This window comes from Peromyscus maniculatus, chromosome 6, assembly GCF_049852395.1.
Source record: "Peromyscus maniculatus bairdii isolate BWxNUB_F1_BW_parent chromosome 6, HU_Pman_BW_mat_3.1, whole genome shotgun sequence".
In the NCBI taxonomy this organism is placed as follows: Eukaryota; Metazoa; Chordata; class Mammalia; order Rodentia; family Cricetidae; genus Peromyscus; species Peromyscus maniculatus.
Window position 1 is genome coordinate 119,445,849 of NC_134857.1, and position 16,951 is coordinate 119,462,799.

The window sequence follows — 16,951 nt, forward strand, 5'->3', positions numbered from 1 at the left end:
GAACAAATTTTTGTACCCTAATGCATTTGGTTCTACTATATATTTGTGATTATGACTTCATACAATAAGCACATATGTAAATTGACTAACACTTTCCTCTGTTTGCTTGTTTGTTGAGTAAATATTTACTGAGCACTACTGCCTTTAAACAAGCTAAATACTATGAGATATTTTAAACATTCAATGCAAAAATAAATAGATCCCCCAACATTTACAAGTCAGGGTAGAAAAGAATACAATCACTCACATCTCCATAATAAAAGATAAGAGGCAGTATTCTACCTGAGAAAAGTGAAGGCTAGTCATTCTCAGGTGGGTCAGAGGGGATGGTGGAACTTTCTAAAGATTTTTCTTGTAAAACCACATATTCAGCTCCTTAAAATGTGATGACTTTGAAATCAAGCCAAAAATTAATTGAAGTTGAAACCAGTAAGCATAACAGTCCCAGGTAGTGAAGCTTATGTGTTTGTATTTAATTGGCAAAAGTTACTTGATTGGAATCCTGTCAATCACAGACATGTGCATGGCTGACTCGATCTCCTGAGCAACTGAGGTGGTGTTCAATGAAGAGTGTTTTTATTAAAGTAACTGGAATACAGAGGCTGCTGCAAACAAATCAGCCCTATGTCTGGGAACACTCTGTCTCAAAATTTGAAGCAGATTAGAATGTCAGCTTAACAAGAATTTTGTTTCCTATATCTTGGGGTTTGTTTCCTGCATGGTAGGGTGACAGAAACATAATTTAATTCAAGATATAACCAACTGTGGTGGTTTGGATTGGAATATGTGAATACTTGGTTCCAAGTTGGTGATGGCATTTGGATAGGCTTAGGACATGTGGCTTTGCTGAAGGAAGTATGTCACTTGGGGTAGCTTTGAGAATTCAAAGAGTCCTGCCATTTTCAGTTAGCACTTTGCTTGGTGCTTGAGGTTCAAGATAAGAGCCTCCAGCGTCTGCTCTACCTGCCATGATTGCTGCCTGCTGTCAGATTTCCCCACCATGACCAACGTTTACCCTCTGGATGCGTAAATCAAACATACTCTCCCTTCTTTGTGTAGGTTGCTTTGATCATGGTATATTATCAAAGCAATAGAAGAGCAATTAATACACAAACATCTCCTCTTTCACTTAAATTTAGAGAAGCTACATAAAGGAAAATCTGGAAGTACTTACAGTGTCTTAATGTGGGTAAGGACCATTGCTTTGAATGAATTATTCTAGCTGTAGCTTCCCAAGACTGAAATCTGTCTTTGCTCAAAACCTGAAAGAAACAAGGAGACAGTTTTGAGGAACAATTCAGACGTGTAGGTGGGCATACTCAAAGGGAATTGTATCAGAGCTGGTTAAGTGTGGATTCTCAGTGTTGTGATAATTAGGAGTTCACACTTAAATATCCAGCACAGAGAGTGGCTAGAGGAGAACTGGCCAGAATGGTTCATTCCTTGCCTTGGGCCACTTGTGTGTGGTGGGGATTTTGACAAAGAAAATAAAACAGAAGCAAGTCTATGGGAGAGAAAATATAATAACAGTGTGTAAATGCAATCTAGATTAATAAGGTGAACTTGACATTTTTAGTGCCAAGAAGGCTTTCCATAACCTTAAAATGAATATATGAAATTCTAAAATATGAAATGTAGAGCACATACCAAACTGACTATGTGCAATTTTCCCAGTGATCCATTGTGGGTATCTTCAGTATTTGATGTTAAATCCAGGTTGTCAGTTAGAGGTTATGAACCTCACCAGCCCTCCCACCAAGTATTATTAATATTATTTCCTCTTAGCCTACAGCACAACACATCCATAAATATTTTGTTACTGGGAGAGCAAGATTCAAAATTAGCCAAAATTTACCTTTTAAAAGGATTTACTAGCTTTGTAAAAGGCTAGACTGAAATCTTCATATGATTTCCTTTAATATTAAGACAAAGATGCCAACACCACTACTTATAAATACACATCATAACAAAAGTAAGGGATGCAATTGTCTTTATGCATAAAGGATCATGATACCCTTTGTGACATGTTTAATGTCACCAATTTTATTCTTAAACACCCCTCTCCCCACTGAGCAGATAGCACTGTCCAGTGAAACGTATAGGAATGGGGGTGTGTTTTTTAATGTTACCATGGAGTTAATCCCAGCACTCTCGGCAGATGTTCTGATTTAGGCCAGCTAGAGAACGCTGAAGTGATGCCAGCATGTGAAGTTAGTAAAGTGTGGTCTTAGCTGTCACCTTAAACACTGGGGCAGTCTGCTGTCAGGTCTCTGCTTCGTTTAACCTTGCCATTCTCTTCTGTGTTTCCCTTCTTAATGCTTGCAACTGTCTAGAAACCTTCACTCTAAAGGAAATCAATAAATTGATTTCTTCATTTATTTTGTTTATTAAACAAGCATTCATTCAGTGACTAAAGGGTGAGAAAGTATTTTATGAACTGCAAGAAATCTAACAAGAGTCACCACTTTATGCTGGCAACAGACATTTGACTATTAGATTGAGTTTTTTAATGCTATTTCTGTGATATATGTGTGTGCATATGTGTAGATTTCCAAACTAACAAAAAAATACGAAAGCAAAAATAACAAAGATCCCCAGTGAAATTTAGCTGATAGTCATGTTTGTGCTTTTTGTGAGCATGCCTTCTCTTGAGTCAAAGAACATGCAATGACTGCTTCTGACAGGTACTCTAGTTAGGATTGCTGCATTGAGAACCAGGCTAGTGTTAGACCATGAAAGAGATCAGACTTCATCATAGGGGAGAGCTGCGCAGCTGTGGATCAGCCATTTCAGAAAGGTTGTCCAACCCTCTGGAGTTTCTCTGTCATAGCTCTGGGAAGGGTATGACCTATCCAGTTTTGTAAAAGATGCTCAAGTTACAGAAGTTAAGTAGGGAAATGTTCATTAGATCAAACATGTCACTTCTTCCTCTCTCTATAGCCTGCATATATACATCATTACTGTCTTTATTAATTTTCAGTTGCTACATAATACATCACCAGAAGTTCAGGGACTAGAATGAGCACATTTTTATCTTCTAGTTTCTCTGTTTTGAGAATCCAAACACAGGTAGTTCTGTTTCAGGGATTTTATCAGATTAAAGTCTAAGAATTTCCCAAGACTTGGGAGCTTCTATGACACTTAGATGGACAAGGATCCACTGTTGAGCCTCAGTGGTTATTGGTAGGCTTCAGATCTTTGGTGACCATGAGCCTGAGACCATCAGCCCCTGACACTTTCAGTGACTTGTTACATTGGCCTCTTCAGAGCTGGCTATCTCACAGAGCAAGCTTGAGAGAGACCGAGTAAATTATCTCCAGGTAAGTTGTTGGGCACTGAGATCCTCCTATACATGGCAACCATCGAAGTTTAGCCTTTGTCAAAGAGGGGAATTATTTCCATGACAAAGTTGAAAGAATTATACAAGGGCATGGATGGAAAATGCTCAAATAATTTATGAATACCTTGGAATCTGTTATGTACCCTAGTTGTTGTTATATTTTTCCATTACAAAATATTGAAATCAATTATTTGTTTAAAAGCATAAACTTCAGAGATGTATAACCTAGAATCAATACCATTAACCAACAGAGTATTTGACATTGCATTAGTTATTGCTTTGTGCCTCAATTTCCCTTCCTAAATTTAGAAAAAGAATCACGCTAACTTCTTAAGATTGTGTTGGGGAGGCAGAGCCAGGCGGATCGCTGTGAGTTCGAGGCCAGCCTGGGCTACCAAGTGAGCTCCAGGAAAGGCGCAAAACTACGCAGAGAAACCCTGTCTCGAAAAACCAAAAAAAAAAAAAAAAAAAAAAAAAAAAAAAAAAAAAAAAAAGATTGTGTTGGTTTGAGGGAGTTCTCATAATTGAGAAGCTTCAGAGCAGCCCTGCTAAGTGCTGCTATAATTTTTAGATACTATGGCAAGGAGTCATTATCTAACTTGAACCTGAAACATGAACACTCAAGAACATGTTACCAGAGCACCACTTCACAGAAAGAAGCCAGCTTACAAAGTAGAATTAAGTCACAGAATCTGGCTTTCTGCGTGGAGAATGTGAGGGCTTTGCACCTATCCCTTTAGCTCTGAGGTTCAAGCAAGAAAGCAGAAAATGACAAGTCCAACACATTCTCCTGTTTCCTCCCATCTGAAGTGAGTAAACCATCACATTATGTTTTTGCTCTAAAAAGTGGGAAATTCCACTGTTTTATGGATCCAAGATGAGCAAGCACCTTGTTTTGCCCCATTTCTTAACTCTTTACCCATTACCATGACCTGGATGCACTGCATAGACAGGACTCCAGCTACCTCTATTCTTATGTCAGTATGTTCTAACTCACCTCTCTCTCACTGGCCTCTGACCTTTTTGACCACAGGAGCTTCCTGTAGGTAACTGTTATGTCATCTAAGTAAAACACATTCTCTACACCTTTTCTCACTTTCCTTAGTTTGTCTCAGTTTTCATGTTATTCACTGCTGTGACTCTGCTCATGGAAGTTCTGCCATTCCTAGGAACTGTCTAGGACACATCCATCTGCCTAATTCTTCCTCAATCTTTGCTTGCCAATCTTGTGCTGTTGTGTTATGAAGTAATTAGTTTTGCTGATTATTTTCATCTGGATTGTCTACTGTATACTCAACATTGTACTACCAATTAAAGCATCATGTTTCCAATTTAAGAAAGTCTCACACAATTTATTTAAACATATTTTCATCATTTTATGTGTATAGGTGTTTTGCCTGCATGTGTATCTATGCACCATGTGTTGGCTTCATACCTAAGGATGCCTAAAGAAGATGTCAGCACCTCTGGAAATGGAGTAATGGATGGTGTGAGCCATCACATGGGTGCTTGGAACCTAACCTGGATCCTCTGGAGGAGGAGCCCATTCTCTTTGTGTCCAAAGCACTTTTCAGTCTCTCACAATGCATTTTAAATAAAGAAGATGAAAATACATATTCTATGCATAATTAGGACTCAATAAAAAATTAGTAATATAAACTAATCTCAAAAGTGATTGCTTCTGGGGGATATTTGACTTTGCAGTGATTTTAGTTTTATTCAAACTTGTTCTGTGTTATTTTTGTTTTGTTTTATAATCTTTCAACTTCAAGTACTATTAACAGAATACATTACTAATACAATCTTAAAAGCTTCTCCGTATAAATATCTTCATAGCTGAAAATCAGTGGGTAGCTGGTGTAGATGTAACAGTCTTATTAAATAAGAAACACAGAACCAAATGCAAAGTTAAAAGCCCAAGAGGTTAGAGCAGTAGCTAAGAGCTGAGACTAAAACCACCTTCTTACCCTTCACTGCTGCTGCTGCCATCCTTCCCCTGAGAAAGAGGCCTACTTCCTCTGTGTCTGTCTTTTTATTGACTTTCTGTTCTGCCTTCTTATTGGTTATAAACCCAACCACATGACCTCCTCCTCACTGCCTGTCTATACAGACCTCTAAGTCTCTATCCTTGGTATTGAGATTAAAGGCGTGTGTCTCCATGCTGGCTGTATCCTTGAACACACAGAGATCTGCCTGTCATGTGATCGGGATTAAAGGTGTGTGCCACGACTGCCCGGCTTCTGCTATGGCTTGCTATTAACTCTGACCCCCAGGCAACTTTATTTATTAATATACAAATAAAATCACATTTCAGCACAAATAAAATATTACCATAAGCTGGGTACAATGTTCATTTAAGTCTTGATATCCTTATCAAACAAGATGTGAGCCAGATGTTTTAACTAAGCATGTAGGGTGCAAGAAAGAAGAAAAAAAAGAGTGGTATGGTTAAACACACTTTGGTTAGAATCTTAAGGAAGTGTTTTAAACAGTGTGGGGTGGTGGTGATGATGGTCGTGTGTGTGTGTGGGAGGGTCGGGGGTCGGGCAGTGTGTGTGTAAAATGTGCCTTGCCAAAAGGAACAGTGTAGCTATCACCTGATCACTTTGGATCAGAAAGAATACTGAGGAAAATCCTCACAGTAATGTCTTCACTCACTACACATGACATGGTGGGTCAAAATGACATGTTTTTAAAAATTATTATTAAAGAAAGGCCTATGTTCACAACTGGCTGTATTTTTGTTTTAAAGGGATCTTCCCTTCTAAAGGCTGAACTCCAATGTCTGTTCATGATTGTTTCTGAACATTCACATTTGTGGACTGATTTTCTAACATTGTAGCACAAAGGAAGGAAAAAGCCTCTCTGTTTTTATAGCCCATTCATTTTTACATTTCTTTCTGTGCCCTACCCCTTTCCATTAACACAAAGATTCCTTCTATTTTATATAGCTGTAAAAACCAGCAGGCTTCTTCCTTAATCAGTGTTGTCTAGGTTCATTGCCTGAAGGCTTAGGTCGTTAGTAATAAAGGTCATTAGTAGATGTTTCCAACATACAGATGCTGTCAAATGATCCCCTCATTTAATCTCTCCGTGATTAGAAACAGGTCTAGGCTAGCACTGAATAATTATGTTTTCTTGTGGGAGAGGCAAAGGGCTACCTTTTTGGAAACAAAAGCTTTTACAAACTGGTATCTGCTTCACGGTATACGTGAAGGAATACCGGGATGAACACAAATATTCTAAGAAAAAGTGTGTGTGGGGGGGGTGTAGGTAACTCCTATCTGTGGCACCCCAAGCTTCTTCAAGGAGATGAATTAAATGTGAAAGTAAGGCTACTCGGGAGAGGTTGGGAGCCCTACCTTGCCTGCCCGCCTTACCTTACATCTTCTCACGGTCTGATTTCCAGCTTTCTAATTGAAAAGACACTTTGTAGTAAAAAGGTCTGTTTGAGTCACTTTGAAATCACGATCCTCTGGTTTCCTTTCCGGCACATGCTTCGCGGAGATCGGGGGCCTTGTTAGATAGATCTCTGTTCACAGCCTCTAATGTTGTGAGCCGGCATAATCCTTGTGGAGGAAAAATAGCAGTCAATTGCCCTGGTTTCTCTGGAAAGGGGCTGAATCTCTCGCTCTTGATGTGTTTCTTTGGGACCTCAATGACATGAACACAGAAAGCAACTGGTAGATGCCCACAGTGTTAGATCATAATTATATGGACCAATCTCTCTTCAGCAGCTAGAATCATCATTCTCTCTCTCTCTCTCTCTCTCTCTCTCTCTCTCTCTCTCTCTCTCTCTCTCTCTCTCTCTCTCTCTCTCTCTCTCTCTCTCTCTCTCTCTCTCCCCTAGGAAGAATTAGAAGTTTTATAGTATTAGAAATTTTATAAGCAAGGAAGAGTGGCTGTGTGTGGACTTAGATAGCCTTTAGGGAAACCAAAAAATTGTTATATCTAGACCTTAACAACATTTTTTTTGTAATTGATGTTCAAAATTGAAAATAAGATTAATGAATGTAATTATGGACTTGCTTCTCTACTATTATAAATCTTTCCTCAGCATTGTTACACAATGATTTTTATTCTCTCCTGTAACGGATAAGGGAGTGGTTTTACTGTAAAGTCTTGGTTTTCATAAGTCCTTTGCAGCACAAATATTGCCTATTTTATTATTATTTTCAACTACTTGATATAGAACAATATGCACACCAATTAAGAAGAAAATGGTGAGCTTGGAAAATTGAAAATGTAATCCAACAGTTCCACCATAGGTGAGCACCATAGGTGAGCGCCATAGGTGAGCACCATAGGTGAGCACCATTGAACAAATGCTCGACTTCACTGACCATGCTTGCAATCTGCTCGCCTCTGCATGTTCAACACACCACTGAGCAGTGTGGGCTTCACAAACTTGAAACTCGAGAAAGAGTTTGGTAACTTGCTTGTTAATTTATACTTTCATGATGGCTAATTTTATGTATCACCTTACTTGTAAGCAATGTCCAGACATTGAGTAAATAATATTTATAGTGTTCTTGTGTATTTCTGTTGTGGGATATTTGTACACTGTGTTAAAATGTATTGCTGTGACTGATGTAATAAAAAGCTGAATGGTCTGTGGTGGTATTGTGTTCCCCCAAATATTGTGCATCCTGATAAATTTATCTGGGGTCAGAGAAGAGACAGCCACTAGATACAGAGCCTAGAAAATGATGGCACTAATGCCTTTAATCCTAGCATTCCAGAAGCAGAAATCCATCTGGGATCTCTGTGGGTTCAAGGCCACATGGGAAAGAGCCAGGCTTGGTGACTCATGCCTTTAATCTCAGGGAGTGATGGTAGAAGGCAGAAAGATATATAAGGCGTGAGGACCAGGAACTAGAAGCATTTGGCTGGTTAAGCATTTGGCTGGTTAAGCTTTTAGGTTTTGAGCAGCACAGTTCAGCTGAGAACCATTCGGATATGAGGACACAGAGGCTTCCAGTCTGAGGAAACAAGATCAGCTGAGAAGTTGGCCAGGTGAGGTTAGCTGTGGCTTGTTCTGTCTCTCTGACCTTCCAGTGTTCACCCCAATAACTGGCCCTGGGTTTGATTTTATTAATAAGACTCTTTAAGATTCATGCTACAATGGTCAATAGCTAGGCAGGAGGTATAGACAGGACTTACAGGCACAGAGAAAGGAAATAGAAGAAGATAATCGAGATGCAGAGAGATGCTGCCATGAAGCCTGGAGAGAGTTGGACATACAGAATAGGAAGAATGTGAAAAGCTATGAAGCAAAATGTAGATTAATATGAATGGGCTAATTTAAGTTATAAAAGCTAGTGGGATAAAGCTAAGCCAGGCTGAGCTTTCATAATTAATAATAAGCCACTGTGTTGTTATTTGAGAGCTGGCTGGTGGGACAGAAAAAGACTACTTATGTATTTCTATAAAGTTTAACATCTAAAGGGAGAGAGAAAAGGCCATTTTTTCCTGCTTAGTCTGGGATTTTTAAGTTTTCTTGTAGGTAAAAATCAGCAAATTCTGGTTCTTGGGCTTTGGGACTTGGATTTGGATTTAAACGACCAGCCACCTAAACCTTTGAGTTCCAGGTTCATTGCAGCACTGGCTTTTATGCTTCTTCTCCTAATAGGGATATGGCAAATGTTGAAATTTTAGGAGATTTATAATTGTATCATTCAGTTCTGATAGGAGAAGGAGAATGAGACAGATACAGGGGCAACCACACAATGCCACCAGATTGGAACACAGCCTGGATGCTTGGAGGAGGGTATATAAGGCTTTCCCTGTTACTGACTAAATGAATCTGCTGTTTGCCTTTCACCAGTTCCTGGTGCCTGTGTCCTTGATGCTGTGCCTTCTCACCCCACCCCTGAGGAAGCTGTTAGGACCCAGTAACAGATACAGAGAGAGACACAGGTGAGACAGAAAGAGAGAGAGACAGAGAGAAAGACATCAAGACAAGGGAGACAGAAAGATAGACAGACAGACAAACACACAGAAGGACACACACACACACACACACACACACACAGAGAGAGAGAGAGAGAGAGAGAGAGAGAGAGAGATCTAATATACACAGGTTGCACTTTTATGTACTAAATACTTTTCTAACATTATTTCATATCAATAAATATATCTTTAAATTATCACCTTTATTTCTATTTTATGTTTACACAATGAGCAGTAAATTTTGACTTCTTAGGGAAATAAAGCTGGATAGTAGAGGAAAAATAAATTTAACTAACTAATTATTTGACTTCAAATTGTATGACCATATGCCTGTATAGTAGAACTGAGCTCTTACATATTTGTGGATGTACTTTACAACTTCTAATTTACAACACACAACTAATGATCTGTGCTCACAATGTACAAATATGTACCACCTGTTTCTTTGCTCAACTATTTTTGCATTAGTTTTTAATTACATGCAAATAAATATATGCTGATTTTTCTTTTTATGAAGTTTTCTATATGTCTTAGTTTACTCCAGTTCATTTTCATTGATGGAGTTGATGACATCAACTCTGATATCTGTCCTCTTGGCTTTTGTGAAGTTGCAGAAAGAAACAGGAAGGTGTCTCTGGCCTTCTTTTACTATTCCCCTTTAAAGCAGGTCACAATTGAACTTCCTCTGAAGCACATTGTGATACTATCTAGGGAGATAACCCGCCTCTATAAGTAAGAAAGCAATGTCCTTAATTCAGAAGACATAGGAGCATGGCAAAAAAATTGAACAATTAGCTCTTGTACCCTAGTTTATTACTTACCATTGTAGTATAAACCAATCATACGTCCCCACAACTATCGACTTCTTCATCAAAAATGTAATAAAATACAAACTTTTCTCTTGTATTTTGACCTTTCATATAGTCTCCATGACTCATTAAATAAATTGTTATTATTTTTCTTGTTAGTTAATATGTCATTTGTTAAAGGTTCTTGTGATGGTTAACTTTAATCATAAATGACATAAGGAAAAATCATCTGGGAAGAGTGTTTAACTGAGTGGGATTTTTCACTGGATTGACTTGTGGGCATGTCTGTGGGTGACTGTCTTAATAAAGTATATGATATTAACTTAAAGCCCAGCCCATTATAGTCAGCACCATTCATCAGGCAGGGTTCCTGAATCATGTAAGCATGGGAAAACCAAGCAGGCAAGCAAACATATGCATTCCTTCATCTCTGCTTTTGATTTTGGGTGTAATGTGACTAGCTATTTGAAATTCTTGCACAGACTTCCATACAGTGATGATCTGTAACCTGGAGCTGTAAGTGGAAATAAACACTTTTTCTCATGGCATTTGATCAGAGGAAAAAAAATGAAGTAAGTATAGCTCTCAAACCTAAGCCACTAAACTAAATAAATTACAAAATATTTTCCCCACATTTCTTTTTTTTTTCTGCTTACCCTCTCATATAGGCAAAGTATGGGAAAGAGGAAACAAAAATAAAATTCTTAGTGGCCCAAGTGAAGAAAGCAAGATGTATATTAAACCTACTAGGTCATGTTGAAAATTAACCAACAGAATGGGACACTCATCTACGCCAATAATTGCTCATATATATTGCCATACATTTAATTCAAATGTTCAGTGTCTAATATGTGACTTACTCTGAGCTTGGCAATTGTCTTGAGATTGGGAAGTGCATAGTTTAAAATGACAAGACTTATACATGAAGACTAGAGTGACAGGGAAATATTGTCAAGGCCAGTATACACACGATGGAGCGACATTAGTAGGGTCCCTATTCAAATTAGGCACAAAGAATGGTGGGTTTGATATGGCATTTCCAAAGGTTTTTAGTGATATTTCCCTCTTCCCACCTCATCCTCCATATAAACCTCTATCAAGATGTAAGACCCACTCCACAGAAGATAACACATGCTTGGTTTAGTGAATCTGTCTAAGAATCCATGGTTGGGGAAGCACAGAAGCACCTACTATTTTATTAAATGAACAAGATATCAAACTGCCCTCTAAATTTCTATGTTTATACTACTAGATTAGTGCCTCTCTCAGACCCCATCAGAAACACACAAATGAAGGTATCCTTTAGATGAGGTTAATATTCCAGTAGGAGGCTTAAGTAATGACAGACTGCATTCTATCATGTGAATGTCCTACATCAAATAATTGAAGCTTATGAAAAAGCTGAAGGCCTCAAAGAAATAGGGAATTCTGTCTGCAGATAATCATGAGATTTAGTCAGACCTACTCCATCACGAAGACTTCAGACTTGCACTGTACACACGTACATATACACACCTCATCTTATTGCATCTATTTTTCTAGAGAACAGTAACTGCTATAGGAAAAAAATACAGTGATCACTGAGACACAGAGAGATACACTGAGGTACTGTACAAAAGAGTAAAGCCTTCTTGAATATGTCAGCTTAAAGCAACAGCCAGTTTAATGTAGCTAAATTGGTGCCACACAAAGCGGAAGAGCCAAAGAAGTAGGCCCTCACCTGACCCAATAAATTGGGGGAAACTTTCCCTTTAAAAAGCCGCTAGGTTTAAGAGTTATGGTAAAACACTAATATGTGAAACTTTGTTCTTCTGTATGTTCTTTCCCATTCCAGTTATGAATTTGTTATTTTCAATGTTTTAGTTCAAGAACAGGCTAAGGTGAGCCTGTAACTGTGAATTCTAGCAATGCAATGGATGGAGTGTCAATTTCAATAAAATCAATAATATTAGAAAAAAGAAAAGAATGGTGGGAAAACACCAACTCTGAAAATGTGAAGCTTCCAAAGAATTCTAGAGTTCATAAGATACAAGTGTCAAGACCCCACTATCTGAGGAAGAAGAGTTAGCTGAAGTTTTTGGTAAAATGTTGATTGTAGATAAAAAGTATGACTTACAAAATCAGGGTCTATGAATAAAAGATACTATAAGTCTAAGGGATCTTCATCAGAAAGCAGGTCTACAGTGAGACAGTCGGCACACATTTCCTGTAGCTAATTGTCCCTACTTAGGCCAAGCCTAGACTTCTAATTTGCAAATGGGCTTAGCTATTTGAAACTGTTTTGTTCTCTTGTGTGTACCTACTTTTATTGCTGTTTTACTTTTCATACATATTATTTTAAGTAGCTAAAGTATGATACAGTTGGCTATAGTGCTATTAAATATGACTTCAGTGTTTAACTAGAGACCAGAAAAGTTGTGTGTGTGTGTGTGTGTGTGTGTGTGTGTGTGTGTGTGTGTGCTTAATTAAAAGGCAGGAGTTATAGTTCAGTGGTGATATATGCCCTGAATGCATGATATTGTGAGTTTGATTCTCCAGCACTTGCAAAAATCCTATTTAATTTCTAGATAAGCATGGTATCAATTATATAAAACTGAAAATCAGATTTCTACTTGTGTGTAAATCTTTAAAGTAATCAAGAATTCTTGTGATCCATTGCAGCCTTAGTACCAATGTTTGATATAACTTGTTATTTATAATGGGTAGAGACTCTTAAAAATATAAGTATATATAAAGTGATAATATATTATATATAATAGTAAAATGTTACATATGCTTTTATGTATCTGATAGTCAAATCTAATCTCTTTATCATTTCCAAAAATATATCTTATAAGTAATTTCCATCTAAGATAATTCCACTCATCCTAGGATTTTGGATTAAAATACTTTAAATTATCATTGATTCCAAGAAAGAGTTTATCAGGTCTACCTTCAAAAAAGTGCAGAACTGAATTAGATTTTATCACTTCTGATATCCATTTTGATATCCATTATCAAAACAAACGAGGCAGCTCCATGAACAAATAGAAGCTGAATGCTATAAATTAAGTATAATCTTAAACATATAAATTAATTATCTTTTGATATCATTTGCATTTCATAATATCTCACATTATGCAACAACTTATTATAGTTGCAAGTATAAGTATTTTTTTATTACAGACCAAAGATAAGGAATTATATTTGAAATACTGCTAGAGGAATTGGAGTAATTAGTTTTTTAGGAACAAAATGTGTGAGACTTCTTTTTATTACATAAATTAGTATACCTTCCAATTATATACCAAGTGAATGCATTTACAAATTTTGAGATAAGATATTAGAAGACTGTAATTTTTCAAGAAAACTTCGTGTTTATTTTTCTTTCAGAATTTATATCACCTCTATGGTACTTTGACAGGTAAACATCTTAAGATACAGTTCATTTTCTAGTAAAATTGGTGAAAATCCAATTTAGTATTATATAGTATAGATACTATATGTTCACTTTAAGTCATTATCTTATGGAAAAAATAGTTGTTAGAAAATGGATAGAAATTACTTAGTCCATTATGATCTCTCATATCTAGTGAAAATGAGATCAAATTAAGGAAATGGAATGTATGTTTTTGTATAAAAGGAAAAAATCATAAAGTCCATTAAATTAATAATGGGTCAAATGGTGTTTCAGGAAAAATTATACAAAGTATGTCTCTGGAGACAATTGTAACTGAAATGGACAATGTGCTGGAAATATTCTTTAGGGAACAATCCTGCTATCAGCAGGGAAAATACATGACTTCAGAGAATGGCTTCTTTCTTCTTTCTCAATGATCCAGCGCTGCAATTATGAACAGTGATTAACTTTAAAACAACAGGGAAGTTGGAAAGAGAGAACCATACCTAAAATGTTGGATAATTAAAGTGAGTGAAACAGGAAGCATCCACGGGGGACATAAAATGTGGTCCTCAAGCAAAGCTATTAGCTATTGCATTAGAGCCCCTAAATCATATGCACTTTTTACCTGCAATGACTTAGGTCAAACTAGATCTTTGCACTAAAAGAGCTAAAAGAATTTAATGTTTTCAGCTGCTTGATGCCAATGGCAATGTGAACTTAGGATATACTTCAGGAAGATGTATGATAAAGGCAAATGCTTCCCTCTATTAGTGTAGTGGGTTAAACTACCATTGAATTTATTTTTGAAATTGTTTTCCTATTGTAGTGAACACTGCTCACACTTTAACTCAGTTCATTATGTGTCACACACTAGCATGATAGTTTTGGGAAGAGAAAGGAAAACTTTCTAGAGGCTGTTTTTATAGGAGTATCATTCTTTTTTTCAGAATTCTGAAAATAATATAGATTTCAATATACAATATGTGAATGCTATAATCAAGGCTTTCTGTGTCTTTTTAAAGAATACCCTGTACAATCTGTGCTTCTAGAATCCATATAAACATATATGGAAATTTCATAACAACAAACAAATACTATTCACATTATCATTGGATAAAGGGAAACATACTAATAAAACACTGCCAAGTTTTGTTGTTGTTTTTTGAGACAGGGTTTCTCTATGCAGTTTTGGTGCCTGTCCTGGATCTCACTCTGTAGACCAGGTTGGCTTCAAACTCATAGAGATCCCCCTGGCTCTGCCTCCTTAATACTGGGATTAAAGACATGTGCCATTGCTGTCCAGCCTGCCTTAAAAAAGTATTTTTTAAGCTCAGGTCATATCTCAATTTTTTTCTCATGCCAGAAGCAACCTGTCTGAGATAATTCAGTGACCTAGACATAGCCTTTGGTTTTCTACAGAGAAAAATATCATGAATTGATTTTTCTGATTCTTTTAATTATTTAGATGACATAAATAATATGTGTAACTATTTTTTAAATCAGGAACAAGGAGTTTGGGGACATATATGAAGCACATGATTTATAGAGAAGAAGAATGAGTGAACCTAGAAGATAAATCAGCTTTCATATACAATGTTATGGTGATGGTAGTGTGTAAAACTGGGCAATTATGGGAGAACAATGTTTATTGCTTTAGGAATTCTCTTTACTATAGAAATAAGAACATCTGGAATTAGGGTGAGAAATGCTTTCTTTTGTCAGTCTCTTACTGTGGAAACTAAGCAAGTCATTTTTAGTATATATGGAGTTCTATTTACTTGTATGGCATTTAATATTGTATTAGTGTCTTTGTTAGGATTTCCATTGCTATGAAGAGACACCATGACCACAAAAAACTCTTATAAAGGAAAGCATTTAATTAAGGCTGGCTTACATTTCAGAGGCTTAGTCCATTATCATCATGCTGGTAAGTATGGTGACATGCAGGTAGACATGGTGCTGGAGAGGTAGTTGAGAGATCTACAGATGGATTGGCAGGAAGCATGAAGAGAAAATGACAGTGGGCCTGGCTTGAGATTCTGAACCCTCAAAGCCTATCCCAGTAACACACTTCCGCCAACTAACGCATACCGCCTAGTAGTACCACTCCCTATGAGTCTATGGGATTATTTTTATTCAAATCACCACAATTAGTAATATTATACATTGTAAATATAATATGTATACTGAATTAAAATTTGTGCTAAATAGTGGTCAATATCCATTGCATTATGGGACTTTTCCTCTGTTTTCCCCATCAATCCTTTTCAGACCTTCACTCTCTCATCTGGTAGATACACCCTGCTGTCACCATCAACTCTTTAAATGTTCACTCATAATAATGTCACAAATGGCCACAATGAGGACCATAGTCTTGTTTATCAATTTGCTTCTTCACATCTTAAACAAGAGCATTTCTATAGCTCAGTTCCATTGAATCAAGATAACAATCACAACAGCATCAATACGAAGTGAATTGTTGCATATAAAATAATGCAGAAAAGCCACATAATATAAACAAATGTTCACAAGCAAAAATGGCCCATAAAAATAAATGTTTATCCTGTTTAAATGAGTTAAAATCCCAAATGAAACAAAAATCCCCTTCAACGTAACTATTCTAAAATGACATAAAATCTTTTAACTTCATTAGATCAAATTGTTTAACAAACAAATTTTCCAGGACCGTCTGGCTTCTAGCTACTAGCTTCCTTTTTCTCAGGACTATGGCTAATTGTCTTTATATGACCAGAAATAATAAGGATGGATTTACTTATTTATTCCTATTGTAATCTTGTATTTAAATAGCTTCAATATCCTTCCTATAGATTTTTTGAATTAAGAAAATTCCATTTCCTGAATATGGAGCTGAGCAGAGTATCAAATACATACTCCTACCTGTTGGGAGACTGAAGCAGCATTGCTTGAATCTAGGAGTTCCAGGCTGTATTGTACACACTAATCTCTTAGGATACTGAATGGATAGTCAGTGTGGGAGTTTGCCAGGAGCTGTGGGTAACCTGGACAAAATGGGAAGCAGAGGATACCAACACTTTCCATGCAGACCAGAAATGAAATGTATTTCATTACAACAGTGAACATATATTTGTAGATCTAGACTCTAATAGAGCATGTGAATAATTTTTATACATGTTGAAGTCAGATTTTTTTTTACTATTTATAAGCCAGTTTTAATTAATTAAATACAGTTCTAAGAATCAAACTCCCAGCCTGGCATTGCCCTGCAAGCATTCTATTACAGAAGTGATAACTTCTAGGTTTAGAACTGACATAAGAAATAAAAGATATTCTTTCCTCAAATGAAGCAATGTTTCAAACAATATAAAATTATTGTAATACATACATATATATATATATATTTGTATTTCATGATATGTTAAAATTTATATTAAATCCATACATTGTGGTTAATATTAATTAAATTCTACTGTCTATGTAGTAACAGTT

General features: G+C 36.6%; 1 long non-coding RNA gene across 1 annotated transcript; it reads right to left on the reverse strand.

Annotated features, from left to right (window-relative positions):
- Positions 1–1,172: 1,172 nt before the first annotated feature.
- On the reverse strand, positions 1,173–16,505 carry LOC143274002 (uncharacterized). The gene is made up of 3 exons (XR_013052395.1): positions 16,382–16,505; positions 6,721–6,909; positions 1,173–1,262 (listed from the first exon to the last, which is right to left on the reverse strand). It is a non-coding gene; the product is annotated as an uncharacterized LOC143274002 (long non-coding RNA).
- Between the last annotated feature and the right edge of the window lie 446 nt (positions 16,506–16,951).